The sequence below is a fragment of the Spermophilus citellus genome (assembly GCF_964194105.1).
Source record: "Spermophilus citellus genome assembly, chromosome: 18".
Taxonomy (NCBI): Eukaryota; Metazoa; Chordata; class Mammalia; order Rodentia; family Sciuridae; genus Spermophilus; species Spermophilus citellus.
Genome location: NC_138200.1, coordinates 18,614,101 through 18,631,977, shown reverse-complemented (window position 1 = coordinate 18,631,977; position 17,877 = coordinate 18,614,101). Strand labels below are relative to the sequence as shown.

General features: G+C 38.9%; 1 protein-coding gene across 5 annotated transcripts in view; it reads left to right on the top strand.

The window, feature by feature from the left end:
* GARRE1 (granule associated Rac and RHOG effector 1) overlaps positions 1-17,877 on the top strand; it is a 90,469-nt gene that overhangs the window by 34,222 nt on the left and 38,370 nt on the right. The gene's annotated exons all lie outside the window — the stretch shown is intronic.

Sequence of the window (17,877 nt, the reverse complement as noted above, 5' to 3'; positions counted from 1 at the left end):
CTGTTGATACTGTCTCCTTGTGAAATATTTGTGCTTGCCAAGTTCTAAACTGCTTTTATATCAAATTAAGTAGGTTAAAAGGTTATTTATTTATATGTGGTGCTGAGAATCGAACCCAGTGCCTCACACATGTTAGGCATGTGCTCTGCACTGAGCTGCAACCCTAACCCTTTAATTTATATATTTTAAAAATTATTTTTGGGGCCCGGGGTTGTGACTCAGTGGTAGAGCACTTGCCTAGCATGCGTGAGGCACTGGGTTTGATCTCTGGCACTACATAAAAATAAACAAATAAAGTAAAGATATTATATTCATCTACAACTAAAAAAATAATTTAAAAAATTAGTTTTGGTTGTTCAGGGGGTTAATCTGAGATTGTTTTCTCCTTGTGCCCTTATATATTCTGGTTAGGCTCCTGGATATAAGATTGTAATTGGGAAAATGTCTCTTTCTCCTGAGGCTGAAGTCACCAGTTTTTTGAGCCAAATCTGATAACTGAGGTAGCTGAATAGCTAATACTGCTTTGAGTTTAAAAGGAAAAAATAGCTAAATTGTTGTTATTGTGTTTAGAAATGACTTTGAAGGCATTTGCAAGAGGACTTTTGAATTATTTTTGAGATGCAACATTGTTAATGTAAATCAGGGATCATCACACTTTTTCTGTAAAGGTCAGATAGGGAATTTTAGGCTTCAGGGGTCTTCGTATGTGGTCTCTCACATACATTTTTCGAACTCTTTAAAAATGTTAAAACCAGTTTTACCTTTCAATCCTGCCTATTTCATGGATTGGATTTGGCCTTTGGGTTGTCTATATTTCTTTAATGTGAATTACATGTTCGAAACTGCAAATGATTCAAAACTGAGGTAGATAAAATCAAAAAGAAATTAGTCAACTCAGTTCAGCCATTCCAAAAGAAAAGATTTGGGCTGGGGTTGTGGCTCAGTGGTAGAGCGCTCGCCTAGCATGCATGAAGCACTGGGTTCACTCCTTAGCACCACATAAAAATAAAAATTTTTTTTTTTTTTTTTAAAGAGAGAGTGATAGGGGGAGAGAGAGAGACAGAGAGAATTTTTCAATATTTATTTTTTAGTTATCGGCGGACACAACATCGTTGTTTGTATGTGGTGCTGAGGATCGAACCCGGGCCGCACGCATGCGAGGCGAGCGCGCTACCGCTTGAGCCACATCCCCAGCCCCCAAAAAATAAAGATATTGTTTCCCCCTAAAACTGTAATTAATTTCTGTACATGCACAAATGCATATCTGTTGGTATAAATGTATAAGAACCTCTTTGGATCATTCTGCTTTGAATCTATTTGGGTGTACTAATTTAATTAATTCTTTCTTTCTTTTAAATTTTTATTAGTTATTGATGGACCTTTATTTATTTGTTTATATATGGTGCTGAGGATTGAATCCAGTGCCTCACACATGCTAGGCAAGCGCTCTACCACTGAGCCCCAACCCCAGCCCAAGGTGTACTAATTTCTATCACTGAGCTACATCCCAGCCCAATTTCTGATTAATTCTACGATCCCAGTCTGTATTCAGGGAAATTATCATTTTAAAGTATTTATAAAGTAGTTTATTACAACTTAAAGTATTTTTAAAATTAGACATGTAAAAAGTATGCCTATAATTTTCAAGAAATTCAAACAATGAAATTAAAACTTTCATTTTCCTCTCCCAAATATCTTATTCTTTCCCCTGAAGTGACCATTGTTACCTGATTGTGTGCTGTTCCACATTAATTTCTGTACATGCACAAATGCATATTTGTGCATACATGAGAAATTTAGAATTATTTTTTAAGAGGTACAACATAATTTATGTAAATCAGGGACCATCACACATTTTCTGCATGTTCAGAAAGAATGTTTCAGGTTTCTGAGGCCACTTGTTGCCTCTGACATTCTGGTTTTTTCTAAAATGTCTTTAAAATGTGAAAATGATGAATATGCCTCTTTAATGGACTGGATTTGGCCCATGGGCTATAGTTTACTTACCTGTTGGAATACATGTATAATAACCACAAATACACAACTTTGACATTTTTATTTGTTTTATGTAAAGAACTATGTTGTTCGGCTACCAGCATACCTGCTGACTTCTTTTTTTTTTTTTTTTACATTTATTTTATTTATTTTTAAGGGGTGCTGAGGAGTGAACTCAGGGCCTCACATGTGCTAGGTGAGTGTTCTGCTGAGCCACAACCCAGCCCACCTAGTCACTTCTTGACAAAGATACAGTAAGAGAGCATTAGGAAAAACTTTGCCCTTTCCTGGAAAGGTTGAACAGTATTAGACTCATTGTATTCACAGCTGTCATCCTATGACTGCAATCTTGGCTTTATTTAGGATTCCAGGCAAGAGTGGTTTGAAAAATAAAGTCAAAAGCCCTTATTTTACCTGAAACATCATTGAGCTCTTTTTCTAGATCTCAGAGGAGACAGACCTAGACCTGCATGACTGTTTACTTTCCAACCCTGGAGAGCAAGTGCTCTTATTTTCAGTTCCAGAAAATGAACCAATCATGAGGCATGGGGACTTAATAAGCCATTGATGCATGGCTGTACTTACTTATTCTCCTTTCCTATGACCAGCAGAGATCACTTGAGCTGAGAAGGGGATAAACTTATTGTTGTAGTTTGGAATTTTGATTTGACTTTCGAAATTGAAATGCTGATTAGGATGGTTGGAATACTACTATGGTTTTTTTACATAATGGGCTAAACAGGCTTCCCCAGGCCATTCTGGAAATTGTGCTATTGCTGGGTTTTAGAATGGCGTATTCTAAATTTTAAATGGCTGAATTCTGAATTCTGAAATGTGATTGCCAAGTATAGAACTGCAGACTTAATATTTTACTTTATCCCCAGAGCAGTATTTGTTGTTTCTGGAATTTATGTTCTGCTGCGGATTTAGCCATGGGCCAATAAAGGGGCTCAGAATGTTCACCAACTCGGAAGAAATGTCTCGGCATTTGGCTTTTTTCCTATTCCTGTTTTGTTTATTTATTCATGTTTTTTAGTGTTTTTTTTTTTTTTTCATGCAAAGCTCTGAGAAAGTCTTTAACATTCATCCCTGGGGAAAGGAGTCTGTGTTCTAGTATTGCTGAACTTGACTGGCTAGACAAGTGTTCTTGCTAAAGTGTGGATGTGGTTTGTCCCCAGCAAAACTCATGCTAAAATTCAGTTTCTAGTGGTTTTTGTTGTTGTTATTGTTTGTTTTTGTGGTGCTGGGAATTGAATTCAGGGCCTTGAGCATGGGAGGCAAGCAATCTACCAACTGAGCTATATCTCCTCTCCAGCCCCAGTTTGTAGTTCAACAGTATTGGGACCTTTTAATTTTTAAATTTTTTTTTTTTTTAGTTGTAGATGGACACATACCTTTATTTTTATTTTATTTTTTATTTTTTTAGTTGTAAATGGACACAATACCTTTATTTTTTGTTTAGTTTTTATGTAGTGCTGAGGATCGAACTCAGTGCCTCACACGTGTTTTAGGCAAGTGCTCTACCACTGAGCTACAATCCCAGCCCCCCTCCATACCTTTATTTTTATTTATTTTTATGTGGTGATGAGGATCAAACCCAGTGCTTCACATGTGCCAGGTGAGTGCGCTACCACTGAGGTGATTATGGTTAGTAAGAGGGATTAATGCCTTTCTCATGTAAACTGTTGCTCTAATGGGACTGGATTAGGTACCTTCAGAGTGGGTTGTTGTAAAACAAGGGCATTCCTTGCTTGCTCTTCTGCTTTCCACCATTAGTTGAAGCAGTTCAAGGACTTCGGTGGTGCCTTACTATTGTCTTTCCAGCCTATAGAATTGGGATCCAGAGTAAACTTCTTCCCTTTATAAAGTACCCAGACTCAGATATTCTGTTAACAATGGAAAATAGACTAAAACATCTCTACTCAGGAGCTCAGCCCAGGACTATGTGAGGAAAGTCCTGCATTCAGGAATATTCAAATATTTGACCATTTTTAACATAGGACAAGGTATGGGTTCCCCACCATCAGCCCTGAAGGCCAGTTAATTCTTCTAATGCTCTTCATGTGATTTTAATTGATGGCAAGGTTTGGGATATGCTTTTAATTGACAGACACTTGATGCCTATGTTCGAGAGCTGGAGCTGCTGTCTGTGTACTCTGCCACTTTGTTCTGGGACACATGGTGTATGACCTATCTATTTTGTATTGATCAGTTGACTTTGCCCCTTACCTTGGATGCTTTCACCTCATAGTCTTGCTGTTAGAGATATGAGTTATGACTTTGGTATTTCACTAGTTAACTTGTGCTTGTGACATGGCATATATCAGCCCAGAAGTTGAATTATGGGGCACAGAGTCAGAAGATCTGGGTTTAGAAGATGTCTCTACTGGAGCAAATCTTATCATCTCTGAGTCTCGGTTCATATAAAATGGAATTACCACCTACCTTCCAGAGTTCTTCTCAAGATCAGAAGCAATTAGAGTGTGTGAAGCACTGTGCCCTAGTTTGTCATCACTACCATCATTATTATTGTTGTTTCCAGCATGTCTTGAAAGGGGCTATTAACCCTTCTCTGAAGTGCAGAGAATAATTATTTGCAAGAGCAACATTAGAGTAATGTGGAACAACTTATTCTTCTAACTGGAACACGTATAGGTGGGAACAGTTGCAATTCACAGAACATTTGCTCCTGCTCATTTCTAACTTGAGTCCTGAGGTGGGGCCTTCCTTTCTTCTTTGAGTTATCTTTTCCTTCGGATGTTCTAAGGTAGAAGCAGTATTACCTGCTTGATGTCACAACTGCCAAGCCTTTCAGCTTAAAAGCACAGGAGGACCTCTTCTGCCAATAGTCAGTTTTCTTTGCCTTGCACCTCGAATGAGGTATGGTGAAGAGAGCATATGGGGGGGGGGTGCCCACTGAATATATTTGCTGTGTTGGTCAGCTTTCTGTTGCTGTAACAAATACCTGAGATAATCAGCTTATAAAAGAAAGGGTTTATTTTGGCTCATAGTTTCAGAGGTTTCAGTCTATGTTTGGGCAAACCCATTGCTTTGGGTCTATGGCAAAGCAAGGCAGAATTCCTTGGTGGAACTCCTGGGAGAAAAAGTTGGTCTACCTCATGGCAGCCAAGAAACAAATGAGAGGAAGAGGAGGGGCCAAGGTCCCAATATCCCCATCAAAGGCCTAACCCTGGTGACCTAGTTTTCTTCTATGCCTTATCTTCTAAAGGTTCCACCTCCTTCCAGTAGTGGAACTGAGGACCAGGCTTTTAACATGGAACTTTTAACATGGAACTTTGAGGGTCATTCAAACAAACCATAGCACCCACAGTAACAAGGAATCATTGGATAAACCAATTGATAGTTTTGGTAGGATTTCCCCTTTAAGCACTTATAGGAAATTTGTAATTTACATTGAAAATAGCTTACATTTTATCTAAAATGAGAAATACCCTCAAGTCTCAACCTAGAAGTCTGGCCACGATGTGAAGTCAGGAAAAAATATGGTTCCCCAAATTGAATCTGTTCTTTGTACAAAGCTTTAACATCCCTCCTAAACATTTTTTAGGGGTGGACTCCATGGGACCCACTGTTCATATCTTTTCTTTTTATATCTATTTTTTGGTTTTAGGTGGACCCAATATCTTTAATTTTATTTTTATGTGGTGCTGAGGAGCGAGCCCAGTGTGCCTCATGCATGCTAGGCAAGCACTCTACCACTGAGCCACAACCCCAGCCTATATCTTTTCTTTTGGAATGGCTGAATTGAGTTGACTAATTTCTCTTTGATTTTATCTACCTCAGTTTTGGATCATTTACAATTCAAACATGTAGTTCATATTAAAGAAATATAGATAACCCTGTAACTTGTTTTTCTATTTATTGGGAAATTCAAATTAGTTGTATTAAATAGTTCAGAACATATGTATGCAAATATTAGAACCAAATTGACTTGTGATTCATGGCGTCATTCCATTCATATTTATTGCATACTTTGTACCAGATGCTATTCTAAGTGCAGGACAGCAGTGAAAAGGAAATCTCTCCCTTCTTTTAGCTACAAGAGGTTTGTGATCTTAAACAAGATGGTAAGAAGAGGTATCACAGAGAAGGCAGCATTTGAATAAAGTCCTGAAGGAATGAGGAAGCAAGCCCTGAAAATAACCAGGGAAAGAGCTGAGAGATGAGCTAGTGCAGTGTCCCTGAGGTGGGATACAACCTGGGGTATTTAAAGAGCAGTGAGGATCCTATGTGGCTGAAACCAAGTGAAGAGAAGGGAAAGTAATGGGCAAGGTCAGAAAGGTTAAAGAGGGGGCACGTAACACTAGAGGGAAAAGGAAGGAAGGGCAGGAGGATTGGCTCTGCTTTCTTTGTACAGTGAACAGTGATGCTACTTCTCCCATTGCTTTAATCACAGTGTGACAACTGTAAGGTTCTGGTTTCCTTTTGGGTCATCAAGGACCCAAGGACTTTGTAGACAGTCCAGAAGCTCAGAGCAGCTACAGAGCTCCTGGGAGTTGTGTGTCTTTCAGGGGAGTACATTTTATATCTTCTAGCATTTTTATTGGCTTTCCAAGTATCAAATCAGACATTAAATCAAATCTATACATAGTTGGACCTTGTATTTCAGGATATACTCTACCACGCGGCCTGCGCAGTGGTTTCATTAATGAGGTTCTAGGCATAAAGTTAGTTAGAAGAGATCGAAATAAAACACACAAACCAGTTACCTTATTTATATTGCTAGGTACCAGACGGCTCACCTCCCTGGTTCCCGCCTCCAGCCGCCTAGCAGGGCAGCGAGGATTACTCTGGGCTAGCAGGAGAGAGAGAGAGCGAACACGCCTGGGAGTAGCCTTTTATTTGGAGAACAAGAAATTCAGGGGAGAATTCCATCCAATGAAGGTTGAGGGGGGGCTGCACTCCAAGGTCAGGGTCAGTGATTGGGTCTCCGGGGTCAGTGGTCACACACACCCCCACACGGATGGGCTCTCTCATCAGGAAAGGGTCGGGAAAGCTCCGACACAGCCAGAGCGCCTCAGGCCCTTAACGGGAGTCACCCAATCACGTGTCAGAATGGCTCCCCACAATATACTAACATTTCTTTTGCATACTATGTGATTACCCATGAATGTGTTTGAAATAACTTATTTGTAAGCACTGGCTCCCTCTTAAGGACCTTAATTCCAGGTACATTACCATTTGTTTTGGATAGATATATGCCAAAAATATTGTAGAACAACTGTAATGGAAAAAATATTAAAAGTTGGTTTCAAGATGTGATTTTTATTGACTTAACAAAATTAAATATGCATACTGTTTCTTTTTGTTTTTTCTTTCTAAAGGGTAAAATTCAGTATTACTTATTTTCTTATTTTGACTGGTAAATTTTCCATAATAGATTATAGAATAAATATTTCTTAAGTATATATGCCAAATGAAAATCCAGATTCTTCTTCTGTTAATCAGAAACTGAAGTGTACTTCATAAAAAGCTTGTACGAATCTAGTTTTCAGAGTGTTGCTAATTTCTAATATTTCCAGTCACTCTTTGACTTTTGTTGTTTGCTTGTTTTGTGCTATGCTGAACCCAGGGCTTTGCACTGGTTAGGCAAACACTTTACCATTGAGCTATATCCTTTCTCAGCTCTGACTTATTTTTTTACTCAGATGAATGTGCTATTATCTAAATTCCCTTCATACTGTAGCTTTTAAAACAGGTTATAATTAATGAAGCATTTGGAGTTTGGGTGACTTTGTAAACTTATATTGTGAACAATAAGCAAGATTTATTGTGTACTTAGTTCATTCTATGTTGGTGGACACTACTAGAAGCAGAGGGTATCTGCCACTGAGGAGAAATTGGACCCTTTGACTTTGATTTGTCAAGACATGCATGTGCAACCAATTATTCTGAAAACTGCCAATTAAAAGGAAAAAAATTGGAATTAAGCAAATTTCCTGCTTTGCTAATATACCCTGTTTTTCAGTATAACCATATAGTCCTAATGGATGAAAGAAACTTCTTAGAGAGCATTCTCAGCATATTTTTATGTAGAAGGGATGATACAATTACAAAAATTTTGCTGGGCAGCAATGGAGGACAAAATCATTTGGTGAAAGTTTGCTGGGAATTGCATAAGGGAGGGATCAGGCCTTTCCCACCCTAGTCCAAGTGTTCAGTCTTCATGTCACCAAAATTGAGACATGATTATGTTTTCTCATGTGGTAAAATAAGATATACATAGCACAATACTCATACCTTGTGTATATGTGGATGGGAGGCAATAGGATTGAACCCAGGGCCTGGTACATCCTAGGCAACTGTTTTATCACTGAGCTTCTTACCCAGCCCTTTTAAAATTTTATTTTAATACAGGATTTTGTTAAATTACTCAGGCAAACCTTGAGCTTGTGATCCTCCTGCCTCAGCCTCCTGAGCTACTGGGAATATAGACATGTGCCACTTCATCTGGCTTATAATATAGTCTTAGACTTCTTCCTATGTGCATATATTTATACAAATTTAGAGTTTTCAGACTCTGGCTAAAATTTTATCTTTCCAGTCACTCTTTGACTTTGGTGGCAGCAGGGGGTACCTGAAATAACCCAATCAAAATTTTGATTTGAATGAATTTCCAATTTGTAGGAAACTTGGAGTATAGTGAAGCAAGATAGACAATACCACAAGAAAGCAATGCAAGCAAATTCAGGATGTAGCATATTCTGTAGTCGGTTGACCTGATTTGTTTAACAAGTCATTTGTATAGGAAAAAAAATTAGATATACTGTTCTAGATTAAATGAGTTAAGAGATGTGATACTTTTTTGAGATTGAATTTAAACCAAATGTAAAAAGACATTTTTAAAGATAACTTGGGAAATTCAAACATGTCCTGGTTCTTGGTTGATCGGGATTTGTGTCAGAAACAAAAAGGAATGGGAAAGACGGGAAAGGATAGATGAAAAGCATGCTATAGGGCTGGGGTTGTGGTCAGTGGTGGAGGACTTTCTTAGCATGTGGGAGGCACTGGGTTTGATCCTCAGCACCACATAAAAATAAATAAATAAAATAAAGGTCCATTATCAGCTACAACTAAAAAAAAAATATTTGGGGCTGGGGTTGTGGCTCCGTGGTAGAGTACTTGCCTAGCATGTGCTAGGCCCTGGGTTCGATCCTCAGCACCACATAAAAATAAATAAGTAAAGGTATTGTGTCCAACTATAACTAAAAAATAAATAAATATTTTAAAAATAAAATATTTTTTAAAAAAGCATGGTACAGTGTTAATATGGAAGGTGTGTGTGTGTGTGTGGGGGGGGGGTGTGCAGGGATTTGAACCTGGGCCACTTGCATCCTCAGCCAGATTTGGGAGCTTTTTAATAGGTATAGAGGGTGGTTGCTAGGCTTCATTTTTATATTTTTGAACTTTTTAAAGTTTGAATATGGGAGAGAAAAACTTATGAATGCATGATAGCAGAAACAAATCAGAGGACTTTTTTTTTTTAAAGAGAGAGGAGAGAGAGAGGGGGAGAGAATTTTTAATATTTATTTTTTAGTTCTCGGCAGACACAACATCTTTTTTTTTTTAAGAGAGAGTGAGAGAGGAGAGAGAGTGAGAGAGAATTTTTAATATTTATTTTTTAGTTCTCGGCGGACACAACATCTTTGTTGGTATGTGGTGCTGAGGATCGAACCCGGGCCGCACGCATGCCAGGCGAGCGCGCTACCACTTGAGCCACATCCCCAGCCCCAAATCAGAGGACTTAATAAATCAATTTCTTGGGGGTTTTTGTGCGTGTGCTCTTCTGATAGATGGGAATTTTATAACGTGGTAAGATAGCTCAGGCTTTAGAAGTAAAGAGAAAAGCAGGTACTTATCAGAATCAAAGGAGGTGGGAACAAAGAAAAGACACATCCAAAGGCAGGATCCCATTAGCATATGGGAATCAAGAACAGAATTTTGGTAGCTAGTGGGTGAGGACAATGTTGCCTTCTTTTAGAAGAATATGATTTAAAATTGCAGAATTACTGGGCTGGGGTTGTGGCTTAGAGGTAGAGCGCTCGCCTAGCCACGTGCAAGGCACTAGGTTAAAAAAAAAAAAAAAAAAAAAAAAACCTTCCTTCTGCTGTCAGCACCCAAAGAGGTTAAGTGATCTAGACTGTTCTGCTGCCTCAGGCCAGGGGCTTGTTCCCATCCCTTCAAGGGACCAGGCTTTCTGCCCCTCAAACTAATGGTTAGATTCCCAGAGATAAGAAAGTATAACTCTCTTAAGTAGGCCTCAGCCACCTGGCCTGTTTTGCTCTTTGCTCAGCTGTATCACCCTCCTTGAAGAAATACAGAGGGGCTAGCTGCCATTGTGCAGAGATGAGTGAGGGCAATCAAAAGTGCTTGGGGCTGGGGTTGTGGCTCAGAGGTAGAGCACCTGTCTGGCATGTATGAGGCACTGGGTTCGGTCCTCAGCACCACATAAAAATAAATAAATCAAATAAAGGTATTGTGTCCAACTACAACTAAAAAATAAATGTTTAAAGGGAAAAAAAGTGCTTCAGGCACAGTAGACGAGACTGATAGTCTTATTAGGTATGATGAGTCATAGTCTTATTAGGTATGATGAGTCCTGTGCTGCAGGTGGAAAATAACCTCAAGCTTGACTATTGTTTTGTACAGTTTTTCAGCAGTTCCTCTTTCTCACCCAGCTCACTGTGACTGGACCTGCACTCAGAGCAGGATCTGCTACTCAAGAATGTGGAAGAATACTGGAGTGGAGGCAGGGGTATAGCAGAGAGCCTTAGAGCCCTGTAAGAGAGAGATGATGTTATTTGCTTCCCAGTATCCAGTCTCCCCTTCTTTTTCAGTAATAAACTTTTTTTGATTTTGTTATTTAGGCATATTGGCATATTTTCAGAGATAAGTATAACATATCCTTGTTCCCTTACAGTCAAGACTAACTAGTAGAATCTGGTCCATAAAGTCATGACTGAAAGTACTGGATGAGATATTGGGAGGTCTCCTTAAAGGGAACAGAATGCTCCCTTCTCTTCCCCCAGTTTTCTCTGTCCAGAATCAGATGGAGTGGCTGAAGGTCATTTAGTCATTTAGAGCTATGAAGTAACTTAAGAACGGAAACCTTTCATGAGAACATAGGGCAGAAATAATGGGAACTAGGTTCCTTATGATGCCATGGAATCTCCATTCAAGCTCTAGACTTCCTGTCTCTGGATTTCTTTTACCTAGAAAAAAAATAAGGTACCGTGTTGTTTTGGGTCTTTGTTGTTGTATAGGTAAACCTGATCCTAAATGAATGGAAGCAAGAAGACCAGATAAGAGTTCATTACTAGATCTGAGGGTATATCTCAGTTATAGAGCACTCACCTAGCATGTGAGAGTTCCTGGATTTTATCCTCCGCCCCCCCCCCCAAAAGAGCATTACTATTGGGTTCCATGGTGCATGCCTGTAATTCCAGCTACTTGGGAGGCTGAGGCAGGAGGATTGTGACTTCAAAGCCAACCTCAGCAGTTTAGTGAGGCAAAAGATGATCATGGCTTAGAATGGTTATAGAAGAAAAAACTAGAAGCAAGTTTTTTTTTTTGGTCCTGGGGATTGAACCCAGGGTCGCTTAACCACTGAACTACATCTCCAGCCCTTTTTTATATTTTATTTAGAGAAAGGGTCTCATTAAGTTGCTTAGGGCCTCGTTAGGCTGGTATTGAACTCGAGATCTGGTATTGAACTCTAAACTAATGATCTAAAGATCTAAACTAATGGTTAGATGCCTCAGCTTCCTACGCAGCTGGGTTTATAGGCGAGTGCCACTGTGGCCAATATAGGTTTTTGTTTTGTTTTGATTTGTTTTTTTGTGGTGCTGGGGATTGAACCCAGGGCCTTGTACATGCGAGGCAGTCTACCAACTGAGCCATAATCCCCACCCCCAGCGCAGTTTTTTATATATACAAGTTCAGTAACATTAACAACATTGACATCATCATATAACCATTACGATTATCTATCTCTAGAACTTTTTCATCTTCCCAAACCCATTAAACAATAACTTCAGTTCCCCCTTTTCCCAGGGACCACTATTCTACTTTTGTCTCTGTGATTTTTTTTTGTATTTATTTTTTATTTTAGCTGGACATAATACCTTTATTTCTTTTATGTGGTGACATGTATCGAACTCAGGGCCCCACATGTGCCAGGTGAGTGCTCTACAACTGAGCCACAACCCCAGCCCTTTCTCTATGATTTTGATTACTCTAGAACCTTATATAAATAGAATCAGAATACTTGTCCTTTTGTGACTGGCATAATTCACTTAGCATAATGCTTTTTAAAGCTCATTCATGTTGAGCTGGGAGTGGTGGTGAATGCCTGTAATTCCAACAACATGGGAGGCTGAAGTAAGAGAATCACAAGTTCAAAGCCTGCCTCAGCAATTTAGCAAGGCCCCAAGCAACTTAGGGAGACGCTGTCTCAAAAATAAATAAATAATGTCACCCATGTTGTAGCATGTATCAAATTTTCCTTCCTTTTGATGGTATTTCAGCAATTGTCTTTTGAATGTAGTATTGCCATAGGTGTATGTGTGGGTGTGTGGGTATATAGAGCCACACACAAGCACCTGGGTCACTCATTGTAGTACTGAGACTGTGGGCAGTGGAGGAAAAGTAGGCTAGAATCATAGGTCTGGGATACCTAATAGACACTGAGGGGTGATTTAAGAGTAGATAGTTGGAATACAAATTTAGAGTTGAGGGCTGATGATGTCCAAAAAATCGGGGCCAGCAATCAATAGCTTCAAAACTGTACAAGGTCATCAAATGAGTCTAGCTGGAGAACAGTGAGCCCTGAGGCACTTCAGCTTTTAGAGGTCAGAAGATGACAAAGAAACAGCCAAGGAGTGTGAAAGAAGAGCCACTGAAGAAGCAGTAAGAAGATGAAGAGTGTGGTGTCTTGAATGCCAGGCAGAGCAAGTGTTTGAAGATAGGGAGAGAGGACCACCTTCTCAGATGCTGTCAAGAAGGGGTGAGGTGTCCTCCGGTCTTCTCTTGCCACAGTTATCATCATGTACATAAAATGGCTGGGAGTGTTCCTCCCTTCCAAATGAGGATGGTGATCTGTATCTCATTAAGGTAGCTTGTAAGGTGTTGATAATGAAATATTCTTTTTTTTTTTTTTTTTAAGAGAGAGAGAGAGAATTTTTTTAAATATTTATTTTCTAGTTTTCGGCGGACACAACATCTTTGTTTGTATGTGGTGCTGAGGATCGAACCCGGGCAGCACGCATGCCAGGCGAGCACGTTACCGCTTGAGCCACATCCTCAGCCCCATGAAATATTCTTAATAGAAGTTAACAACTTCTGGGGCTGGGGATGTGGCTCAAACGGTAGCGTGCTCGCCTGGCATGCGTGCTGCCCGGGTTCGATCCTCAGCACCACATACAAACAAAGATGTTGTGTCCGCCGATAACTAAAAAATAAACATATATATTAAAAAAAGAAGTTAACAACTTCTGTTTTTGGAATGGGGTCTTGCTCTGCTGCCCAGGCTAGTCTCAAACTCCTGGGCTCAAGTGATCCTCCCTCTTCAGCCTCCAGAGTTACTTGGTACTGTAGGCACACACCATTGTCCTGGGTGAAAGTGACAACTTCTTTTTTTTTTCCCTTGCAGCTCCCACTCTTTTCTCTCTTGCTGACTCCTTCTTCTGTTCTTCTCTAAATGTTTTAAGTTCCCTAGGGGTGTATTCTGGGCTCATTCCTTTTGCTTTGTGCAAAATTACTCTTTTAGTATCCATTTAGTTCCAATATTTAAATGTGTTTGTGTATCTGTGATGTGTGTGTGTGTGTGTGTGTGTGTGTGTGTGTGTGTATTCATGACTTTTGGATTCCATATCTTAATTTTTTTTTTCTTTTGGTACTGGAGGTTTATCCCAGGGGAGCTTTACCATTGAGCTACATTCCTAGAACTATAGGGCACCTAGGCCATATGATGTCTGAATAACTTCAGTATATTTTAACCCTTTCCCTGTATCAGTATATAACCACAATATAAATTTGTTTATTGAGAAAATTGTGTATTGAATGGGAAAAATAAATTACTCAAAACAGAATCTCCTCCCCCACCTTCCTCCTCCTCCATTTCTCCAGATTCCTGAGAAAACTTGTAATGGAACTACCATTAGACCCATTTATCTCACTCCTTGGTATATACCCAAAGGAAGTAAAATCAGCATACTGTAGTGACAGAGCCATATCAATGTTTGTAGTTCAATTCACAATAGCTAAGCTATGGAACCAGCCTAGGTGCCCTTCAACAGATGAATGGATAAAGAAAATGTGATACACACACACACACACACACACAGAGGAATATTACTTAGCCATAAAAAGAATGGCTTTATGGCTTTTGCTGGTAAATGGATGGATCTGGAGACTATCGTGCTAAGTGAAATAAGCCAGTCCCCCCAAAAAAACAAAGTCTGAATGTTCTCTCTGGTATGTGGATGCTAACACCCAATTAAGGGGTCGGGGGAGGGAAGAATAGAAGTTCAATGGATTAGACAAAGGGAAAGAGTACAGGGTTGGGAATAGGAAAGACAGTAGAATGAATCAGACATAACTTTCTTCTGTTCATATGTGAATACACAACCAGTGAAACTCTAAATTGTGTACAACCACAGAATGGGATCCTAATTAGAATAAATTATACTCCATGTATGTATATGTGTGTGTGTGTGTGTGTGTGTATGTATATATATATACGTACATACATACACACTCTACTGTCATGTGTATCTAAAAAGAACAACAATAGCAACAAAAAAGACAGGGTCTCCATAAGTTACCCAGGCTGCTGAGGATCCTTCTGCCTCAGTCTTCTCAACACAGTCCTTTGTCTGCCATAATTAATATGGACTTTATTACCTTGAATGGACTTCTACTTTTCCCCTGGATGATCTTTTATAATTACCATTATTATTATGTTAAGATTTATAGCAGCATAGCTGAAATTTCCTGTGTGTTCAACACATATTACACTGTAATAAATTTTTGATATAATTTATTTTGGAAAGGGACCCATAATACAACTTATAGGGCTGGGGTTGTAGCTCAGTGGTAGAGTGCTTGCCTAGCATATGTAAAGCTCTGGGTTTGATCCTCAGCACCACACATAAATAAATAAGTTAAATAAAGGTATTGTGTTCATCTACAACTGAAAAAAATTTTTAAAAAAATTAAGAAAGAAAACCAAAAAAACCCCCCAACAACATACACAGTTTTTCCAAAAACATTCACAGTAGCTGGGCCTGAAGGCATACTCCTGCAATCCCAGGCACTTGGGAGGCTGAAGCAGGAGGATTACAAATTCAAGGCTAACCTGGGAAATTTAGCAAGAACCTGTCTCAAAATAAAATTTAAAAGGGGCTGGGTATGTAGCTTGGTAGTTGAGTAGTTGCCTAGTATGTGTGAGTCTCTGGGTTCAACCCCTCAGTATCATTTAAAATAAAACTACATGTACAAATATGGGCTGCATAGGAAACATATACTCGATGGTTATATCTATTTAGGAATATTTAGTACTATTTGTTTGCTTATTTACCTCATCCTTTTCCTCAATCTATTTACAGTGAATATGTGTCACTGATATAAAGGGTTTTATCCACCACAGTGCTTAGCCTAAGAAGTCAAAACCATTGCGTCTCTGCTGTTATTTTCATTAGGAATAAAGCATCATGTCCAAGGACAGAATGTAATTTTGTCTGACTTGGTTAGCATTTGGTGTTGGCTCTGCCACCTCTGGGCATGTCTTTTCTTCTCCCTAGTTCTTTCCCCCATATATAGCATGGCAGCTTCTCTGTGCCTTAAGTTAATGCTTACTGCAGAGAGTTTTTTTTTTTTTTTTTTTGGCTTTCTGTTGTTGTGGATGTGTGGATGTGTGTGTATGTTTTATTTTATTTTTTTAGTTATAGATAGATACAATAACTTTATTTTATTTATTTATTTTTATGTGGTGCTGAGGATCGAACCCAGTGTCTCTCACATATGAGATGAGCACTCTACCATTGAGCTACATCCCCAGCCCTGTATGTGTGTGTGTATTTGTTGCTGGAGATAAAACTCAAGGCCTCACATATGCTAGGCAGGTACGTTACCACTGAGCTATAACCACAGCCCTCTTTTGTTAATATTTTACATGTTAGTTTCAGTGAGCTTGTTTTTTACATTTTAGTACTGTAGTATAATCATCAGCAGCACTTTCCATAGTTCAGGAATGGTCTGCTGTATTCTCTGTTTCTTTCTCTGGAGATACATTTAGGTCTTTGTATCACATTCTGGTCTGTTGGCTAGGTCATAATGTAATGACTCTGGAATTATAAAGACAAAAAAGGCCCCATAAATAATAAGGTTGAGGACACTTGGAACCAAATGTAATGCGTAAGGTATAAGTATTAAAGAGAAAGAAATGATTGAATAGCTCTGGAATTTCTAATAAAAGGACCCAGTGAGGATCAACTTCATTTCACTCACTCAAACTTTTAAACTGATCAGAAATAAATGGATATATGACCGTTTTACTTGCTCTTAGTAGGAATATGAGGAAGGTTGAGTGAAGTTAAATAGAACACTGAACTTAGTGAGAAATTACTTGTTTTACTTATTTTTTTTTTATAATTATTTTTTTTATTTTTTATAATTTTTTTGGCTGTGGATGGACACAATACTTTTATTTTATTTGTTTCTGGGGATTGAACCCAGTGCTTCATGCATACTAGGCAAGCACTCTACCACTGAGCCATAACCCCAGCCCGAAATTACTTGTTTTAATATGAAAAGATCCAAAATGTTTTGAGAGATGGGGTAGACTTTGGCACTCCATATTTATGAGCACAAACAGATATTAAGGACTGAATCAGGCCTTGAGCCTAGAGAAGAGTTAATTTTTTTTTTTTTTAAAGAGAGAGTGAGAGAGGAGAGAGAGAGTGAGAGAGAGAATTTTTTTTATTTTTTTATTTTATTTTATTTTATTGTTGGTCGTTCAAAACATTACAAAGGAGAGAGAATTTTTAATATTTATTTTTTAGTTCTCGGCGGACACAACATCTTTGTTGGTATGTGGTGCTGAGGATCGAACCCTGGCTGCACGCATGCCAGGCGAGCGCACTACCACTTGAGCCACATCCCCAGCCCAAGAGAGAAGAGTTAATTAAAACTAAAATTTGAAATACTCTAGGAAGTTAGAGTTGACATCTGCATGTCCTATAATGACTATGGTAGTGTAGAGAGGGTGATCTTTTTTTTTTTTTTAATATTTTAAAGTTGTTCATGGACCTTTATTTTTATTTATTGTATGTGGTGCTGAGAATTGAACCCAGTGCCTCATGCGTGCCAGGCAAGTACGCTACCACTGAGGTACAACCCCAGCCCCGAGAGGGTGGTCTTTTGATGCTCAAAATTGGATGACCTTAAATTAACATCTCTTTTTATAATCTCAATTAAATATAAAAATCACCAAAAAGAAAAGTCATTCTGGTTATATCTATGAGCATAGTATACTTAGCAGCCAATGTAATGCCACCATTGGGGATTTCCAGAAAACAGGACTCCATTTCAGTAGATCCCCAGTGGTTATCAATAATCTAGCCCTCCTTATGTTTGGTGTCCATCCACTATTGTGTCTACGCCCTGGATCTTATTGTAGGGAGACAGAGCAGCCTGTTAATTTGAACACAGCTTTTTGGAGTCAAACAGAACTGGCCAGTTCTGTTTGACTTATTACCTACTTGATATTAAGCAAGGTTGTTTATATGTATGTGTGTGTGTGTGTGTGTTATTTTGTTTTGTTTTGATCTCTAAGCCTTAGTGCTGTCAAGAATTGCTCAC